Source organism: Callorhinus ursinus, unplaced genomic scaffold (assembly GCF_003265705.2).
Source record: "Callorhinus ursinus isolate GAN/ISIS: 27379988/994484 unplaced genomic scaffold, GSC_fseal_2.0 scaffold2, whole genome shotgun sequence".
NCBI lineage: Eukaryota > Metazoa > Chordata > Mammalia > Carnivora > Otariidae > Callorhinus > Callorhinus ursinus.
This window is the reverse complement of record NW_027397064.1, coordinates 19,311,459-19,329,675: the sequence shown is the minus strand read 5'-3', so window position 1 is coordinate 19,329,675 and position 18,217 is coordinate 19,311,459.

Here is an 18,217-nt window from a genome sequence, read left to right as displayed (position 1 = left end):
TTATACATTACTAAGTGTTGTCTTCCCAACAAGGTTGTAATCTTGATGGTAAGGATGTGGCGATCCCTGTTTGAATGATCTCTCTGCTGTACCCAAAGCGAGGATGTGGGAATGAGGGAAATTAACATTTAGCAAAGGCTTTAAGACATTATCTCACTGAATCCTTTCAACCCTAAGAGCTGGATATTTTTTTGTCTGTGTTCTGTACATGAAACCAAAGCTCAAAGTATTTTTACATCTACAGCTGGTGAGTGGCTGAGTCAGGATGTGAAACCAGGGTTGCTCGATAACAAAGCATTTTTCACTACTCCCTGTCTTGATTTTAAGGTGGGGCAGAGAGCATTCATCAATGCACTGAATCAGAAAAACAGCTGGACACATGAAGCTGATGTGCGATTATAAGCATTGCCAGCGTTGAACATTCTACATGTGTTTCTTCTATTCCCAGCCTGAAAACTTGAGCCCCTGATCAGTCTACTCCGGTGCTTATTTTTTTCAAAGACACTAAGAGCACGTTTTATGATTGATGTCTTTCAAAGTGTCCTCTTTATTTTTCTGGAAGCATAGTTCTTCTAAAATTTTTGCTTGGCAAGAAATGGCCTGGGGATGTGTGATGTGGCCTCTGAACTAAACAACCAGGGATGGGGGCTCTGATGGCTGCTAGCTGTCTCTCTCAAGGCTAGTGTCCCAGCAGAAGGTGCTCCCGTACTTGCATGGGGTTAGATTATCATCAGAAGAACAGGGCTGTGAAGCATTCTTAAGATGGAGCTCAGATAATGACATACACCTTGGCCACATTCCTGGATGTCAAAAACTGCCCCCCTGAGCCCCAAAGAAAAGTATTCCATTGAATTATTTGGATTGTGAAGAAAAGAGAGAAGGAGAGAGCTAGAGATGGGAGGGGGTGCGGGGGGAGACGGAGAGAGGGAGAGAGAAGGAGGGGGAGAAGCAGGGAGAAAGAGAGGGGGAGAGAGAGTGTGAGCACTCAAACACCGATGAGGACAGTGATGAAAACAAGCAAAGGAAGAACAGGTGGGATGGAGGAAGGTTGGAAGGAAGCTTGGTGAAAGGTTTTCCCTATGAAGGGAATAGGAAAACCTGTCTTGAATCTTTAGAATTGGAAGGGAAAGCAATTTTTGTATTAAGTGGCAGCCCACCTCAAATCCTTTCCCACATCCCAACAGGATGAAGACAAGGCCTGGTGCTTTGGGATTTTGGCCGAGTTAAAGCAACCTGGCTTCAGCCTGGGCTTTCTGCTCATGATGCTGGAACTTTCTGACTAGGTAGGTCAAGGCCTGGGCTCTGCCTGACCGTCCTCTGAGCTTCCCTGGGGGGACGAGAAAGGGTATGGTTGACTAATCCCACCCCAGGTACTCTGTGGTTCCCTGACCTTGATCCTCAAGCACCTTCACTACAGAAAACAAAGGTTTCCGGAGCATTACCACGGAACGGACACAGAGCTCTCGGCACTTCTAAGCATGGCAGCGGGCTCTCAGCTTCGCTGACGCTGCCCCTGTGACGCTCTTCATTTGCCTCCTCAGTCCTCCTTTGGTTCAAAAAGAGGGGATTCGAAGGCTCAGGAACCTGGAGGAGGGGAGGGTTCGGGCCCGTCGAGGAGTCCTATTTCTCTCTGTTCTGGCCTCTGGGTACCTCAGGGCTACACAAACCACCACCCTTCTGGAGCCGGGGGGAGAAGGCAGAGGCGAGGGATCAGCGCTTAGGTAGGAGCGAGTCTCTGCTGTCTGCACTGGTCAAGGCTGATCGCAAAGGGCAGGCGTTTGCCATGGTTTGTCCAATGCCCAGACCACGGGTCAAGGAGTCCCATTCAGTCACTGCTTAGATGAAAGTGCCTCCGTTCTTGAAAAGGAAAAAGCCTGTTTCATAGAAGGCGACATGCCATAGTGGAGACAGAATGGGCTGTGGAATCATAGGGTCCTGGGTTCAAATCCCAATTTTACTGCTAACGACAATGTGGTCTGGTGACTTCTGTGAGTGTCTGGAGGATGGTTCGAGGTCTCCCCAGGTTCATCTGCTACTCCCCCTCCCTATCCCTATGCCACTGTGCTTTGTCTAGTCAGTGTGCCACCCTGTGGGACTGCCCTTCTCACGGGACTGTGACTCCCTAAGCCACTGAGCGAGAACCTCATGGATGGAGCGCAGCCCCTCAGACTCAGGGCAGGAAGGAGGCTGGCCTGGAAAAACGGGGCCCAGCACCCAGTTCTCCTGATCCCAAGCCCAGTGGCCCATCCACCACATCTGCTTGTTCCCTACTACCTCTGGAGCTTCCAATGTGATGAGGAGCTCATCTTTGATGAGACCATGTTTCTAGCCCAGAACCCCCCTCCCCGCTCCCCCACCAGGGCTTCTACATATTTCCTCTAAGAAGCCAGCAGCTGAGAGATTTGCAGAGCCAGGTTTACCTGGCCCCCATTCCCCCGATCAGCAGCCAACTCAGCCCCACCCCAAGGGAGGCTGCTCCAAAGTCCCTAGTGCCACCGTCTGTAAAGGCGGGGATCGTGCTTTCTATGACCCGACCTGACACCCGATTACAGTGACCTTTTGCATAAATCCCCACTGGGTGGAAAGGATGATGTGTGAAGCTGTGGCGTGTTTACAGGAGGCTCCTGGTGCCTCTCCTCTCTCACCCACAGTAGCCCGCTTGCCCCTCGCCCAGGGGACAAGCACCGCCCCAGATGGGGTTTGGCCTTCTCGCTTGTCACTGAGTATCGGGACCACAGGGGCCTGGGAAGATGGGGCACCTGAGTGCAAGGGTCCGGCTGGGGGGCCGGGAGGGTTAGAGTTCTCCCACGGCCGTCCAGCACACTCCACTGGGTCACCCCACACTGCTGTGCAAGTCAGAACCTGCCTTGGGGCCCCCAGAGGAAGGAGCGAGGGAAGCCTGACATTCTGCGTGGGGCTGACTTGCCCGGGCCTGCCCTGCGGGCCGCGGGGACCCCATGCCCTCCGCCCTTCCCCACCCGCACGCAGAGCCCGCCCCCCCCCAATAGCTCTGGTGGGGGATCATTTAACAAATATTTATTGACTACCAGGTACGTGTCTGGAACTGTTACAGACCCTGGGAAGAGAGTGAAAAACCAGGCAAGCCAAGCCCTGCCCCTGTGAAGCTGGTGATCTCAGGGAGGAGACAACATCAGGTCAGGGGGGGACAGAAGAGCAGAGAAGGGCTGGAGCAGGCCGGACAGGCTGCTTGCGACACCCAGATCTGGGAAGACCTCTCAGAGGAGGTGATGTCTGGGGAGACACTGGAATGGAGCAAAGGAGCCACAAGCAGAGCTGGTGGCAGCAAGACCCAAGGGGAGTAGGAGGCATGGAGTGTCACCGTCCCCAGGAGGGAGAAGGGGAGGGGCGTGGGGCGGTGGGAGGGCCATGGTCAGAGGCTGGACTGGCGCCAGGATAGGGAGGGGGAGTAGGAAATGAACCTGGAGAGACCTCGAAGGGCTCCTGCTCTCCCTGCACAGGTCGAGAGCCTAACAGCAGGAAGACTGACTGTGAGTAAGGCATCTGTCCCACTGCGCTTTCTCATCCCCTTCATTATTCGCTTGGAGAGAAGTGGCCTGATTCTCTGCTCTCTGGCTTCTAGCATATTCTGAGGAGTCACAGCACATTCCCTTTGCTCACACAGGCCCGGAGGACCATCAGGGACAGGAGGTGGATCGACGTTGTTAGGGCAGCGGGGACAGAAGGAGAGCCCAGAGGCTGGAGGGATTCATTCTGAGGGTCCCGGGGAGGTGGGCGAAAGAGAGATACCGGGCGTTCTTTTCCCAGGCCAGAACGGGTGGCTTCTTGATGGATGTGGTGTGATGTGGCTCATTCTACAAACTTTTCATCCTACCCATCCTTCGTGAGTGCCATGATGCTGCAAACAGCTTGGCCTGAAGGCACCCCCGCCCCAAGAAGAGATCTTGTCTGTGCCCCTCTGTGGCGGTTCGAAAACATGGCCTCCAAATTCTTCGATCCAGCCTCCCCTTGACAGGTCTCCCCATCCCTTAAATCTGGCCCTGTGACGATTTGACAAATGAACAGAGTACACGAGGTACTGTGCCAATATCTGGCCCCGGCCTTCAGATGCTGGCAGCTTCCACTTCCTGTCTCTTGGGATGCTTGCTCTTGGAAGCTAGCCACCATGCCGCGAAGAAGCCAAAGCTGCCCGTGGGGAGGAGGAGCCCATGTGGAGAGGAACCAACGCTCCCAGACCTCGGCCCTGGCTGAGCGCCCGGCGCCAACATGCCAGCCGTGTGAGTGAGCCATCCTGGGGCCCCCAGTCCAGATGCCCAGCTGACAGCATGTGGGGCAGAGGCACGCTGTCCCCAGCACGCCCTGCCCACACTGCAGGTGCGCCATCACCACAGATTCGCCGTCTCTTGGGAGCCACTAAGTCATGAGCTGTCTGCTACTGGACAAGAGGGGACTTGGCCTGGCGGGGGCTGGGGACTGAGAGCCCTTACGTCCTCCCAGGCCTATAAGTTACTTATATTTTTCTCTCTTTCTTTCTTTTTAAATAGGATTTTATTTATTTATTTGACAGAGAGAGAGAGAGAGAGAGCACAAACAGGGCGAGAGGCAGAGGAACAGGGAGAAGCAGGCTCCCCACAGAGCAGGGAGCCTGACAAGGGGCTCGATCCTAGGACCCTGGGATCATGACCCGAGTTGAAGGCAGATGCTTAACGACTGAGCCACCCAGGTGCCCCTACTTATAGTTTTCTTAAAACAGCACCACCCTGCCATCCCACAGACTCTAATTTCTCTGGCAAAGACTCTCAGCTCATCTCTCTGAATGAAGATGATGATTAGTAGGAATTGAATTCCCAGAAGTCCATTCCCCTCCCTCCAGCAGACACTTTCTTCCCAACCTCAGGCTCCTGCACTGCCCCCAGGGGACTTCCCCTCAGGCCTTGGTGAAATCTCAAGGTGTGCACAGGGGAATGCATGCGTGGATGTGTGTGTACACACGGACATGCATGTGTGCACACATGTATGAACACGTGTGTGCATGCATGTGCGAGGTGTATGTTGCAAACACTGGAGGTGGGTAGCAGGTAGCAGAGGAGCTGGTCATTTTGATCATTGCTGTTCTTGGTGAGGTCACTAGAAACCAGCCATTTTTCTTTTAAAATATATTTTTTAAAGATTTTATTTATTTATTCATGAGAGACAGAGAGAGAGAGAGGCAGAGGGAGAAGCAGGCTCCCAAGGAGCAGGGAGCCCGATGCGGGACTCGATCGCAGGACCCTGGGATCATGACCTGAGCCGAAGGCAGACGCTTAACCATCTGAGCCACCCAGGCGCCCTCTTTTAAAATATTTAAAAAATAAAACCAAACTTTTCTGGTTATACCATTTTGCATTTTTCAAATTTTCTACAATGGACATGGATTACTTTTGTAATGAAGAAAACAAAACTCACTTCCAATTCCAATGCTCAGAACTGAGCAGAATTCCCCCGTTCTGGTGAATTTCCTTCCTGCCTTTCCTCTGCACACAAACATCTGTGGGGTATTTGAGATGGCACTGTCAATGCGGTTCCACGTCTGGGTTTTTCACTGTACTTAATATTTTAAGACTCTCTCTCTAAATAGTTTCTTAAACCTAATTTTTTAATGGCCTGATGGTATTCTAGCATGAATAAGCATTGATTTATTGAATTATTTGTTTAATCTGTTCAGCATTGTTTATTTGACATTCTGGTTGTGATATATTATATATTATTATAGTGTTTATATTATTATAATATAATATAATATTATATTATATATATGTAATATGTATTGTATATTATTGTATCACAACCTGTGTCATTGTGGTATATACTATATAAATATGTTATACATAATTTTTATATATTATATATATAATATCACAACCAGAATGTCAAATAAATATGTGTGCCAAATATATGTGTGTGTGTATTTCATGTCCTTTTACCTTTAATCTTCATAGAAGTGGAAGTTTCAGGTGAAACACTGAACATTGGGGGGCTCCTAATATGAACGAAGTACAAAATGACAGAGATCCCGCCTTCTGAAATGTCTGCTTGGCTTCAGGAACCATCTCCTGACTGGGCATCTCTCACTGTTTTGGCCCCGGGGACAGGGGGGGACCAGAGACGGGGAACCCAAGGGAAGAAAAGACCAGGTGAAGACACCTGAGAAATTCTGTAGCGGGCAGGAAAAACTCCTGGACTAATTTTATGCACACTTGGATGGCTTGGGAGATAGTTTTTGTTTCCTTGTCCGACTTCCCATGATGGAGGAAGAGAAGGGTGCTGACAATAGTCCCAGGGGGGCATGCCTTCTCTCCGCTACGTCATCTGACCCCTCTAAGGCCCCGAGTTACTGTGATTCCTATCTTATAGACGAGGAAGCTGGGCTCAGAGAGGTTAGACAAGCCGCCTGGAGTCACACAGCTGGTTAAGGGGAAGAACCGAGATGCGAACCAGGGCTGCCCAGCTCCAGAGCCAGTGGGATGAGCTGCCGTTTACATTTCCACAGCAACGCAGGAGAAGGGGCATGGGCTTCGGCCCCCCCTTCCCCTCCCTCTCTCCCAGTCCCACTTCGCTCTTTTTCCCTTTGAATGGGAGGGCCCGAGGTGACGACCAGGAACCCTTTCTCCCCGACAGAAGACACGGTACACCATCCCCGGCAAGGCATGGAGCCTCTTTCCCTGCGAAATGTCTGCCTGTTGGTGAAAAGCCTCCTACCTTGGACCCTGACTGGGTGACCTCTGGAAGATCGTGCTGGGCAGAGGATTTGGTGGGTTGCTGGGGAGCCCTCTGTGGCTGTTCTGACCTGCATTCTTCCAGCACATGTTGTCTAGGAGCATAAGCCCCAAGCGTGTGCAATGAGGGGAGGGAGGGCTCTGCTAGCAGGGAAGCCGAGGGGAGTCCGGCAGATTGAGGAGTATTAATAATGTGGCCGCTGGCTACCGGGCTGGCCCTCTGAGTCTGTCGCAGGGGAGGGGCCCAGGGAAGCAGTAGAGGGCAGAGGGATGTGGGAGGCGCCTGAACCCTGTGTTTAAACCTCAGCACGCAGCAGGAGGACAGCCCCTTAATCAGAGCTTTGGTCCAAACCCTCACTCTCCTAGCCACTAAATTGCATCTCTTACCCCTTCAGATTTCCTCTGCAGGACCTGTCCTCTGGGGAGCCACCCAGATGGACCCCATGTGGCTCTGTTTAGATGCTTCATTCCATTTGGGGAGCTTCAACTGGAGGTGACACTCAAACGTTAAAAACAGTGAGAATGAGGGGCGCCTGGGTGGCTCAGTTGGTTAATCCTCAGACTCTTGATTTCGGCTCAGGTCATGACCTCAGGGTCCTGAGATGGAGCCATGGTGGGCTCCGTGCTCAGCGTGGAGTCTGCTTGAGATTCTCTTTCTCCCTCTGCCCCTCGTCCCCCCCCCCCCCCCCCCTCGCAGGCTCTCTCTAAAATAAATAAATAAATCTTAAAAAAAAAAAAAAAACAGCCAGTAAGAATGAATTTAGTCCTAGGCCATTTGTAACAGCCAACTCTGAAGGCGGGAGCAAGCTACCAGAGGGCCTCTGCGGGGGCAAGTGTTAACTGCCTAGTTGCTGGACTAGGGGAGGTGTAATGGTGTCAGTGGAGAGACCGGGGTGGCCAGGGGCACAACGGGGCTTGGTGTAGTGGCTATTTACCGGGTGGTACAGATGTTTCACTATTTTAAGAACTTGTTGGCTGTATCTGTGTGTACAGGTATGGCTGGGTTCTGCCTAGATGGGGAAAAAATGGAGCCCTGCCCTTGGCTTCTTAGGATTATTGCAAATGAGTCTTTCCTGACCCCTCAGGAGACACACCACAGGTCCCCCTTCCTCTAGATCTCCACACGGAGTCCAGCGTTGGTTTCTTGCTCCGTGTTCCTGCAGCTGCCTCGTTCCAGCTCATCAGAGATGAGCTTCACCTGGCCGGAAGCCCATTCCCAGGTCCACACAGGAGGGGTCCTCCATGTTCAGTCTCTTCGATGGCGAATGCACTCCCTGATGGCTCCCTCACGGTAGACACCCCATCAAAGGTTTGGTTCGTGGGCTGAATTTGAGGATTTAAGTGAAGGCTTGCTGTTCTCAAGGGCAGGTGGCCAACCAGCAGTCTCTCTCCCCAGCAACTTGGACTATTCCTCTTTTCTCAGGGACAAAACAACTGGCCTGAGAGTCCAGATGCTGGGCTGCTAGTCCTGGCTCTACCACTACATGGCCTTGGGTGAGAATTTCCCTTCCCTGGGCCTAAGTTTCCTCCTCTACAAAATGAATCTGGAAAAGCTGATCTCTCAAGCCCATTCAGTTTCCAGAGTGATTTTATTCCATGGTTCCTTTGCATTGCCACAGGGGTGGAGCATTCATTATGGGTGACAAAGTAGATTGGAGGACCAGATGGTCTGGGCTCAAATGCTGGTTTAGCCACTCTATGACGATTAACCTTGGAATAATGGTAGGACAGTAGTGTGGGTTAAATAATGCTGATAAAGCGTTTAGAACACTTGATCCTTAGTGAACCCTTGATAAACATCGTCTATTTTTGCTGCCTCTGGTTGACTGTAGGTTTCCCATTAACTGATACCCATAGCTGCCATGTTCGGATTCTTAGTTGAGTAACTGTGCAAGCAGGTTACCACAGGCTCTCTGTCCTCTATCAGTAGCAACAGAGCTAGCATCTGTTGAGATTTTACTCTGAGCAAGACTCTCTACCAGACACTTAACAGACACTTTCTCATTTCATCCTCATAACAATGACAAGAGGTAAGGATCACACCCCCTCCTTTTACGCCTAAGGAAATGGAGGCCCCAAAAGATGAAAGCTACACCGCTAATCAGTGGTGGATCATGGATTCAAGCCCAGGTCTGTGGGGCCTCAAGCCCACAGCAGTGTGAATGGAAGGAATTCTTCTGGAAAGACAATTTTCGGATCAGTCCAGTCTCTTCGTGGGGCAGAAGGCTGACACCTGCATGGAGAGAAGGAAGCCATCCTGTGGGCGGAGGGCCGAGCATTTCCCCTGACGCCTGCTCCTTTTTCCTTCAAACCAGGCCTGAAGATCCAAACCTCAAAAAAGGATGAAAGAACCTTGCTGATGCAGTCCTCCACCCTGGGAAGAAGAAGATAAAAAAAGAGAGAAAGGAAGAAAAGGAAGAAAAGAACAGAGGGAGGGAGAAGGAACAATCCTTGAGAAATATTTTCTGTTAATAAATTCCATTTTGCCTTGAAAATGTTTGCCAACTATCTAAGCAGGAAAAATTTTTCACATACCAGGGCAAACCGTCGCCGAAACGCCTCTCCAGTTGGCCTGCCCACAGCCCCTGTTTCCATAACCTCCCAGGAGGCAGCCTGTCATGGACCTCTGTGGTCCTCCTCTGGGAAGACCTGCCTTTTCCATGAAGAAGATCCAGGGAGATTCAGGCATACTCTCCTCTGAGCCTGGGGGAGAGGCGGCCTAGAAGCCTGTAGCTCTTCCCGCGTCCCCAGCTCTCCTCTCCTCTCCCTCTGCTCTTCGCTCCTCCCTCCCCTCCACTTCCCTCCTTCCCCAGCCCCGCCCTCTGCCTGACTGAACCGGAGTGCAGAAAACTTCCTGCCCCACCGCTCTGCGGCGGCCCTTCCAGGGTCACCCACCTCTCTCCAGTCAGGAGCAAGTCTTTCCTAGCCCGTCTGCTCTTTGTCCTTCTCCTTCCTCCTCTCAAGCCTGGTTGGTTTTACTGGGTTAAGAAGGGAAGCCGCTCTCAAATCCTTGCTGCGGTCTTCCCACACTTCTCACACTGTGTCTTCAGGCATTCACACACTCAAAAAACACTGAGGGCCTACGGGTAGTTTCCACTCTTGGAACGTGCATCAGGCCTCGATACTGGGTTTGGAGAAAATTCTAGCTAGTGCCAAGGACTTGTTCACTTTGTTTTATTGAATTTGCCTAGGGGTAAGACCTCTTAATACTCCCATGGGTATATTTGTGCCCAAACATACCATTCAGGGACTCCTGAAGCCATCTGGGAAATATCTGGATGAAAAGGAAAGGCATCTATCAGCATCATTCTGTCAAGCTGGAGAACAAATGTGGATCTAGTTAAAACTGAAATAAGGCCAGAGGGTTGATTATCCTTTCCCCTGACCGACCATCTTTCTAACTCTGGCTCAACTTTTCCCTTCCTGGAATAGAGAGAGATTGGCTTCCACGATATTGTTCTCACTCAGGCCAAGTGGACGGTTGGCACCTAATGCAGCTCCTTATCTCAGAAGGAAGCACGTTCACTCTCCTATGGCCTGACTTGGGGGTTGAGTTACTCTCGTTTTCCCCTCTGGTGTACTTTGGGGACTTTTTAGAGGGCCCGATCTTTCTTATTCTGTTAGGTCATAGAATCGGGGCCTTTGGGGGGAGCACAGCTCCCATGGAGTCACCGTGCCCAAGGCCTAGCCCCTATTCAACCCTTCTTCTCTCCCTCCTTTTCACAGCTGTCCTGGACACTATGGTCTAGGCACGGTGCTGGACGCCAAGGATGCCAGGATAAATAAGTCAGACAGCTTCTTGCCTTGCTGGAACATACTGTCTGGTGGAAGAGACAGATTTGAGACATCAGCGTGGGTTAGTCACTGTGGTGGAGCACGTGTAGCAAGAGCCAACTTTAATCTTTTAGATGTCATGTTTCGTCCCCTGCAGGTAAAAGCTTCATTTTCGCACGTACTCTTAGACCCTGCAATTCCACTTCTAGAATTTATTCTTATTTACCTGTGAAATGGCACCTGTGTGTGATCATTCGTTCCAATAATGTTTTTGATGGCAAATGACAAAAAAAAAAAACCCGAAGTCCATCAAGACGTTATTGATTAAATACATGATGGCATATCCATATAATGGAATTCTATCCAGCTGTAAAGACCCCCAAAATGAGGAAGTTCTTTTTGTATAGACGTGAAATAATCTCCAAGACACATTATTAGGAAAAAACAGCAAGGTAACTAGCAGGGAGTTTGGTATGTTGTTCTTTTTGTAAAGATAAGGAAAAAGGAGTGTGTGTGTGTGTGTGCGCGCGCGCGCGTGCGCGTGTACTTGGTTGTTTATGTACAGAATACCTCTGGAAGCCTACAAGGGAAGGATAAGAGTTGAAAGGCTGTTCACTGTAACCCATCTTGTCCCTTCTAGCTTTTAAACCAGCAGATAGAGCACTTTTTCAAATATTTTCTTTTCTTTTTTTATTTTTTAAAGATTTTATTTATTTGATGGAGAGAGACACACAGAGAGAGGGAACGCAAGCAGGGGGAGTGGGAGAGGGAGAAGCAGGCTTCCCGCTGAGCAGGGAGCCCGATGTGGGGCTCGACCCCAGGACCCTGGGATCATGACCTGAGCTGAAAGCAGACACTTAATGACTGAGCCACCCAGGTGCCCCTCAGATATTTTAATTTCACTTTAGAAAAGAACAACAGCAGGGACATGGACACACTGGTGAACCAAAGTGTGGATGCCCTTTTGAAGGCAGGCAGCAGTTAGGCAGTTTTATCTGTTACTGGCACGGGGGGATGTCGGTTTAATATTGCCAGATCTTCCAATTTTTCAAAGTAAGTTGGAAAAAAATAATATGCTTAAGGGATATTCTGATTTCAAATCGTTGGCTCAAATTTTTAAAAAATCAGGCTAAATCAGGCAGTTGTGTCCAGTGGAAGCCCATCACTGTGGGATCCTGTGGGAGGGACTCCGGGGTCCCTCAGGAAGCTACTACTGTCTTTGTTTGGGAGAGAGGTCATGGGGCCACCTAGGTCAGGGGCCGCAGGAGCAACGACAGATGGAGTGGAGTCTTGGGGGAGGAAGGGGAGTGGAGAAACAGCAGGATCCGGTGACCCTTAGATGTGGGGAATGAGGGAGAAAGAGAAATGAAAGAAGACTGAATTGTCAAGCTCGAGTGATTTGTCAGGTTGGGAAGGATTCATAGCCAAAATGGAATGAGAATGTCTCTGAAATCAGGGGGACCTGGGATCTCACCCCTTCTCTACCATTTGAGGTCCTATTTGGGTTTTCTTATGGTTAAATGTAGATAGTAGTATCTAACTCACAAGGTTGGTGCTAAATAAAAGAGTGGGGACCTTTCAGTCGCTGCCCTTAAATTGTCTATAGTGCTCAAAATGTTGGTTGTTTCGGAGATTTGCTATTTTGGGTCACTATCATCCATTCTCTCTAGTCCCCGTTTAGCAAAGCCCATTTTCCTTCCAGGCCACGTGGTCCCGGCGGAGCCGAATGCACCCCCAAGAGGGAGTAGCAGGAAGCTCAGGTCTGGCCAGTGGGTGAATCACATCTTCCTGGCGTGGGGAGTAGGCTCAGGGGTAGTCATCCGCCCCAATCCAGGCCAATTAGAGCCCGCGAAGCCAGTCCGGCGCTTGAACTGGAGCCAGAGCGGGGGCCGGCCGGGAGCGTGGACTGCTGTGAATGCCCTGCCACCGCAGGGGAGAGCAGGTTCGGAGGGAGCCACCCACAGTCAGCCAAGCTGGGAGATGCGGGGCGAGGAACCAAGGCCCCGGGGAGAGAATTAGTGTCGCTACATCGTGCCTCAGCTCCATGCTCAAGGTTTCCATTTACACCTGAGCCGGCCCACTCCCTTGTCTTAAATATAGACATTTGAACAAACAAACAGGCGTCAGTGTCCACGGACAGACCACGGGGAACCGCCAAGCCGGCCACTTGCTGTGTGGGGTCCTTGCGTCCTGGGACTCACCGGTTAACTTGATCCCTCGGAGACTTTGTCGGGGGTGGGAGGTAGCGGGATTGGTAACTGCTGACGGTTCACCCTGCCTGCCGGTCACAGCTCCGTAACCGTAACCGTGTCACAGAGGCTTCTAGATCAGTGAGAACGTAGACCTAGGGTCAGGGGTGAGTCCGAGGTGAGACACCAGGGACAGAGTGCAGAGACAGAGCCAGAGTGAGGGTGTGGGGCAGGGGGGAGCGCTGAAGCGCGTGTGGGCTGAGCGTCTGCAGGAAGATTCTGTCTGCCAGGAGTGTTGCCGGAGAATTGGGGTTCATTCCCTTCACACAGGGTCTCTCCTTGCCAGGCTTCACTGGGATTGCAAGGCTAAGGGGCCAAGTCTGCAAGTTACATGGTCAGGTTTAGAGGGGGAAGCAGTTGGGAGCCTACTGGCATCTCAGCCCAGCTTCCCTGCCTTAAAGGACCAACAGTTAGGAACTTTTCTTCTGGACCCTTTTGGTCACTGCCAGACGACAGCACTTCCGAATGGTTCCCACAGCAGAGCTTCTAAATGATCTGCCCTGGTCTGCTTTCATGCCCTCCCAGTAAGTCACCTGGATAGCAGTCCCCGTGTCGCAGCGAGATGCAGTGGGGTGGGAAGGAATGAGTGGTTGTTCCATGCCTCAGACATCGTTTTGGCAAAGAAGGAAATTCTATCTGCCTCCAGAAGAATGGGAGAAAAGTGACTGCCAGATTGGCAGGGTTGCAGGCCTTAGGGCTCCGTGGAGTAATTTGAACCTCTGCTCTGGCCCTCACAGCATCGCTGATTAGCAGGCGGCTCTTAAGCAATCAAATCAACGTATCCATTCATTCAACAAACATTGAGTAACTACTACGAGTCAGGGACCGGGTTGTACCCTGGGGCTACAAAGCAGAATATTTTCTGTCTTCATAGACAATATAGACAATAAACAAGCAGCCAAGACAATTATGTACAGCACAGGGTGGTACCTGGGGTGCCAGGGGGAACCCCAGCAGAGGGCCCCCGCCTGTAGGCTCACTTCCTCATCTGTGCATTAAGTGTGTGGCACTAGATCACACAAGGAAGTTAAGGGGATTTGGATGTGCCTGCCGGGGTCATACGTTGAGGAGGAGCTTGGGCCTAGGTTGAACTCCAAAGCAAATGCTGACTGGTGGTTCTCCAACTCCAATGTACATTGGCATTAGAACCTGATGGAGAGCTTATTTTAATTGGTAGTTTCCTGGGCCCAAGCTGAAGAATTCTGGTTCAGTAGGTTTGGTGTAGGGCCTCCTCATCTTCATTTTTAGGAAGTGCCTTGGGTTGATTCTGATGCAGATGACCCATAGGCCACTCCTTGAAAGACTGTATCTAAGGTCCCCCTGACAGCTCTGATGTACTAAATTTCCTCAGACCGTCCGTATTTACCTTGAGCAAGTACAAGTGCCTGCAACACAGCCTGGGATTTGAGCTGTTCTCTACGAGACCTGCTAGTAGAAATTGCCAGGATGTCTGTTTGACAGGCATGTCTTTCACACGGTTATTCTTGATTTAGATGTTTTGGGAGAAACAGTGTGAAACTACAGTATGGAGTCTAAATAGTTTCCCCTACAAAAACTCCCAGATATGATAAGTAAGAAAGCAGCACAGGGCTGCCTGGGCGGCTCAGTTGGTTAGGCATCCGACTCTACTCTTGATTTTGGCTCAGGTAGTGATCTCAGGACCCTGGGATAGGGCCCTGTGTCAGGGCCCCACCTTGGCTCCACGTTGGGCTCCGTGCTCTGCGCTTAGCAGGGAGTCTGCTTGGGGATTCTCTCTCTCCCTCTGCGCCCCCTCCTCCCCCACTAAAATGAATGAATAAATCTTAAAAAAAATAAAATAAAAAGAAAGCACTATAGAGTATTAAGAGCACAGGCCAGTTTGCTGACACTCAAATCTAAGCTTCTTTACTTACTAAAAATGAGACCTTGGGCAAGTGACTTTATCTGTGCCTCCATTTCCTTATATGAAATGAGACTGATAATAGTATCTCAGCATCTCAAGGGGTGTTACAGGAGTTAAATGAGTTAATTGGGATAAGCACTAAGCTTGGTGCCTGGTGTTTACAAACAAAAAATGCTACTTGTTATTGACAAAGCTGACTATACAAAAAAATTCTCCAGGAGTCAGAAACCGATAGGGAACTGAAAACTGGGAAACTAATTGCAGGGGCTGCCCTTTGCAGTTACCACGGGGGTGGACAAGCGGTGCTGATGTTAGAGCTGCTCTTATTTACACAGGGGTTTGGGTTTTTAATACCGTTCGGGGACAAGAAACAAGATGTTCAGTCCCTGGGAGGTGGAGTATTGGCACTAAGGCTTCCACATAAAGCCACGACCCTAGAAGGACAACATCCTTTTAAAAATTGTAGACCAGAAATAGCCAATCTCTAGCATAAAAAATGGGAAGAAATCTTGTTTATCTTGAACTAAGCTCCAGGTCAGGAGGGGAAAATGTCTCCCTTGAGAATTCAAAACCACTGGCATGAGCCTTTAGTGGCTTTGGGGTTTGAATAAATAGTTCCTGAACAACCTAGAAACCCCTAGGCTAAGAAATAACATAAAATTTGGTCTGGGCCAGTGGTCATATGTGAGAAGCAAACACTTTGAATATACTGGTTTCACCAGGTTAAAGGCCTGTTGCAGATGAGCTCACAATCTGAAATCACACAATACACACACACAGACACACACACACACACACAACACACACACACAAACATGAGCAAGGGTCCACAGATCCAACAAACAAGAAGACTAGATTTCCCAGAACCCTAGATTATAGAATCATACTGGGAGACCATAAACAGTGTGTTAAATTGACTAATAGCATAAGATATAGCTTCAAAAACACAGTATCTAGAAAGTAAACAAAATTAGGCAGATTAAAAAAAAAAAGAAGGGCGCCTGGGTGGCTCAGTAGATTAAGTGTCTGTCTTTGGCTCAGATCGTGATCCTGGGGTCCTGGGATCAAATACTACGTTAGGCTCCCTGATTAGCAGAGAGTCTGTCTCTCTCTCTCCAAATGCCCTTCCCCCCACTTGTGCATTCTCTCTCTCTCTCTCTCTCTCAAATAAGTAAATAAAATAAAAAAAAAAGATTTTCCTTAATTTACGATCGGGTTATGTCCCAATAAACTCATTTTAGGTGGAAAATATAAGTCAAAAATATGTTTAATACACTTACCCTACCGAACGTCATAGCTTAGCCTAGCCCACCTTAAACCTGCTCAGAACACTTAAGTTAGCCAACAGTAGGGGGAAAAAAATTAACATAGAGCCCATTTTGTAATAAAGTGTTGACTATCTCATGTAATTTATTGAATACTGAAAGTGAAAACCAGAATGGTTATGCAGAATTGTTGTAAACATGTGAAACATGTGGGTTGTTTGCCCTTGTGTTTGTGTGGCTGACCGAGAGCTGCATGTTCCGCCGCTGCTCAGCATCAGGAGAGACTATTGCACCACATATTGCTAGGAAATAGATCCAAAATCAAAATTAGAAGTGTTGTTTCGACTGAATGCATACTGCTTTTGCACCATTGTAAAGTCAAAAAATCATAAGTCGAACCATTGTAAGTCAGGGACCATCTGCAGTACTTTTTCTTAGAAATAAAAAAAAAGTACTCATTAAAATTTAAAACTCAATGAACAGACTGCGTAGTAGACGAGACACAGCTGAAAAAAGAATTCTTGAACTTGGAGGTAAATTGAGGAAATTATCGAGAGAGCCCAGGGATGGAAACTGTGAAAGAGATACCAGGAGACATGAAGAAGATGAAACAGTCTAACATAGGTCTAACAGAAGTTCCAGAAAAGAAAAGAGAATGAGATGAAGGCAAGGTCCCTGAGAACAGACGAGAGATGAGAATGTTTAGATTTAGGAATTACAATGAACCCCAAACCAGAGAAGTAAAACCAAATGATCTCTTAGTGAACACCATAGCGAAACTGCAGAACACCAAAGACAGAGAGACTTGGTAAAAGAAACCAGAGAGTAAAGAGCAAGACCCATTCAAGTTGAGAATGCCCTGGGAGAAACCATGAAGACCACGTGAGTGTGAGTGTTCTAGGACTATATCCTAGCGGAGACCCCATAATGTGGGAACTCTGTGAAAAAGGGGGTGGGGGACCAAGGCAGGGGCTGGGATCAAGGATGACTTTGAAAGCAGGGAAAGGATTTGCATTTGTTATCAAAAGATGCAAGGAGCTCTCCCGTTGTTGCAAGGACTTGATGAGACATGTAAATAGGCTTGTTAACTAAAAAGCATTTTCCAAAGGATTGTTTTGCAGTGACTGTGGTGTAGAAATGAAACTATTCTGGGACTCTTTGTTCCCAAATCCAAACTGCTGTTTTTTTGTTTTGTTTTGTTTTTCTTCTTTTTTCTTTCTTTTTTTTTTTTTTTTTAAATAACAGAGAGGTTTTGCAACCATCTGAGGTGCCTTGAGAAAAGCTTGTTGTTTCACTCTGGATTAACCATTCTGGGTGCTGTGTCGACATTTTCTTTTCTTTGTTTTAAATGATTTTATTTATTTATTTGAGAGAGAGAGCAAGAGTGGGGGCTGGGGCAGAAGGAGAGGGAGAAGCAGATTCCTTGCTGAGTGTGGAGCCTGAAGCAGGGATCATGACCTGAGGAGAAAGTGGATGCTTAAGGGACTGAGCCACCCAGGTGCCCTGACATTTTCTGATGGAAATGACATACATTACCCTATTACCTTTCCCCTCTTTATAGCTTGATCAGATTAGATGGGCTCTGCTTGGAAAAAACCCTGGCTTGGGCCAAACAAGGATATGCTCCGGGCATAGGAGATGTCCCTGAAAACCCCAATTTCACATATAAATTGGTAATTCACTGTCGCCTCTGGCCTCCTGGGTTGTTGTTGATAAATGCAAAATTGCTAGGCATTTGCCCAGGAAACCCCCTTAAAGAATTGTGTACAACCAGCCAAGGAATGTGAACGGATTAGAGAAGGCTGAGCCCAGCGCGATGAGGAGATTGCTGGGTACCACTCAACTCACCCCATCACCCACTCAGGAGTTTGTATCCCACTGGCCTGTGACATGAAGACACAGCTGGCCCCAGGAGAATTTGTTCTCTTGATACATTTTTATGGAGTGATGATTATGTGACAGTCACTGCATGCAGTGGTTGGGGCCACTACAGTGATCCAGACAAAAGCCTTTCCCTCTCAGAGCTTAGAGTCTATTGAGAGATGCAGGTAAGTAACTATGATGTGCTTTGAGAGTGTCATATGAGGGAGGTGGTAGACATGGCAGTGGGGACACTTACAACTGAGGCTTGAGAGGAATAAGAGTAGCTGAGAGAAGGAAAGAGCAAGATATATTCAAAGAAGTTCACATTGTTCAACTTTTCTGGAGCATCAGAAATGAGAGGTGAGGGGCGCCTGGGTGGCTCAGGTTAAGCATCCAACTCTTGATCTCAGCTCAGGTATTGATCTCGGGGTCATGAGTTCAAGCCTTGCG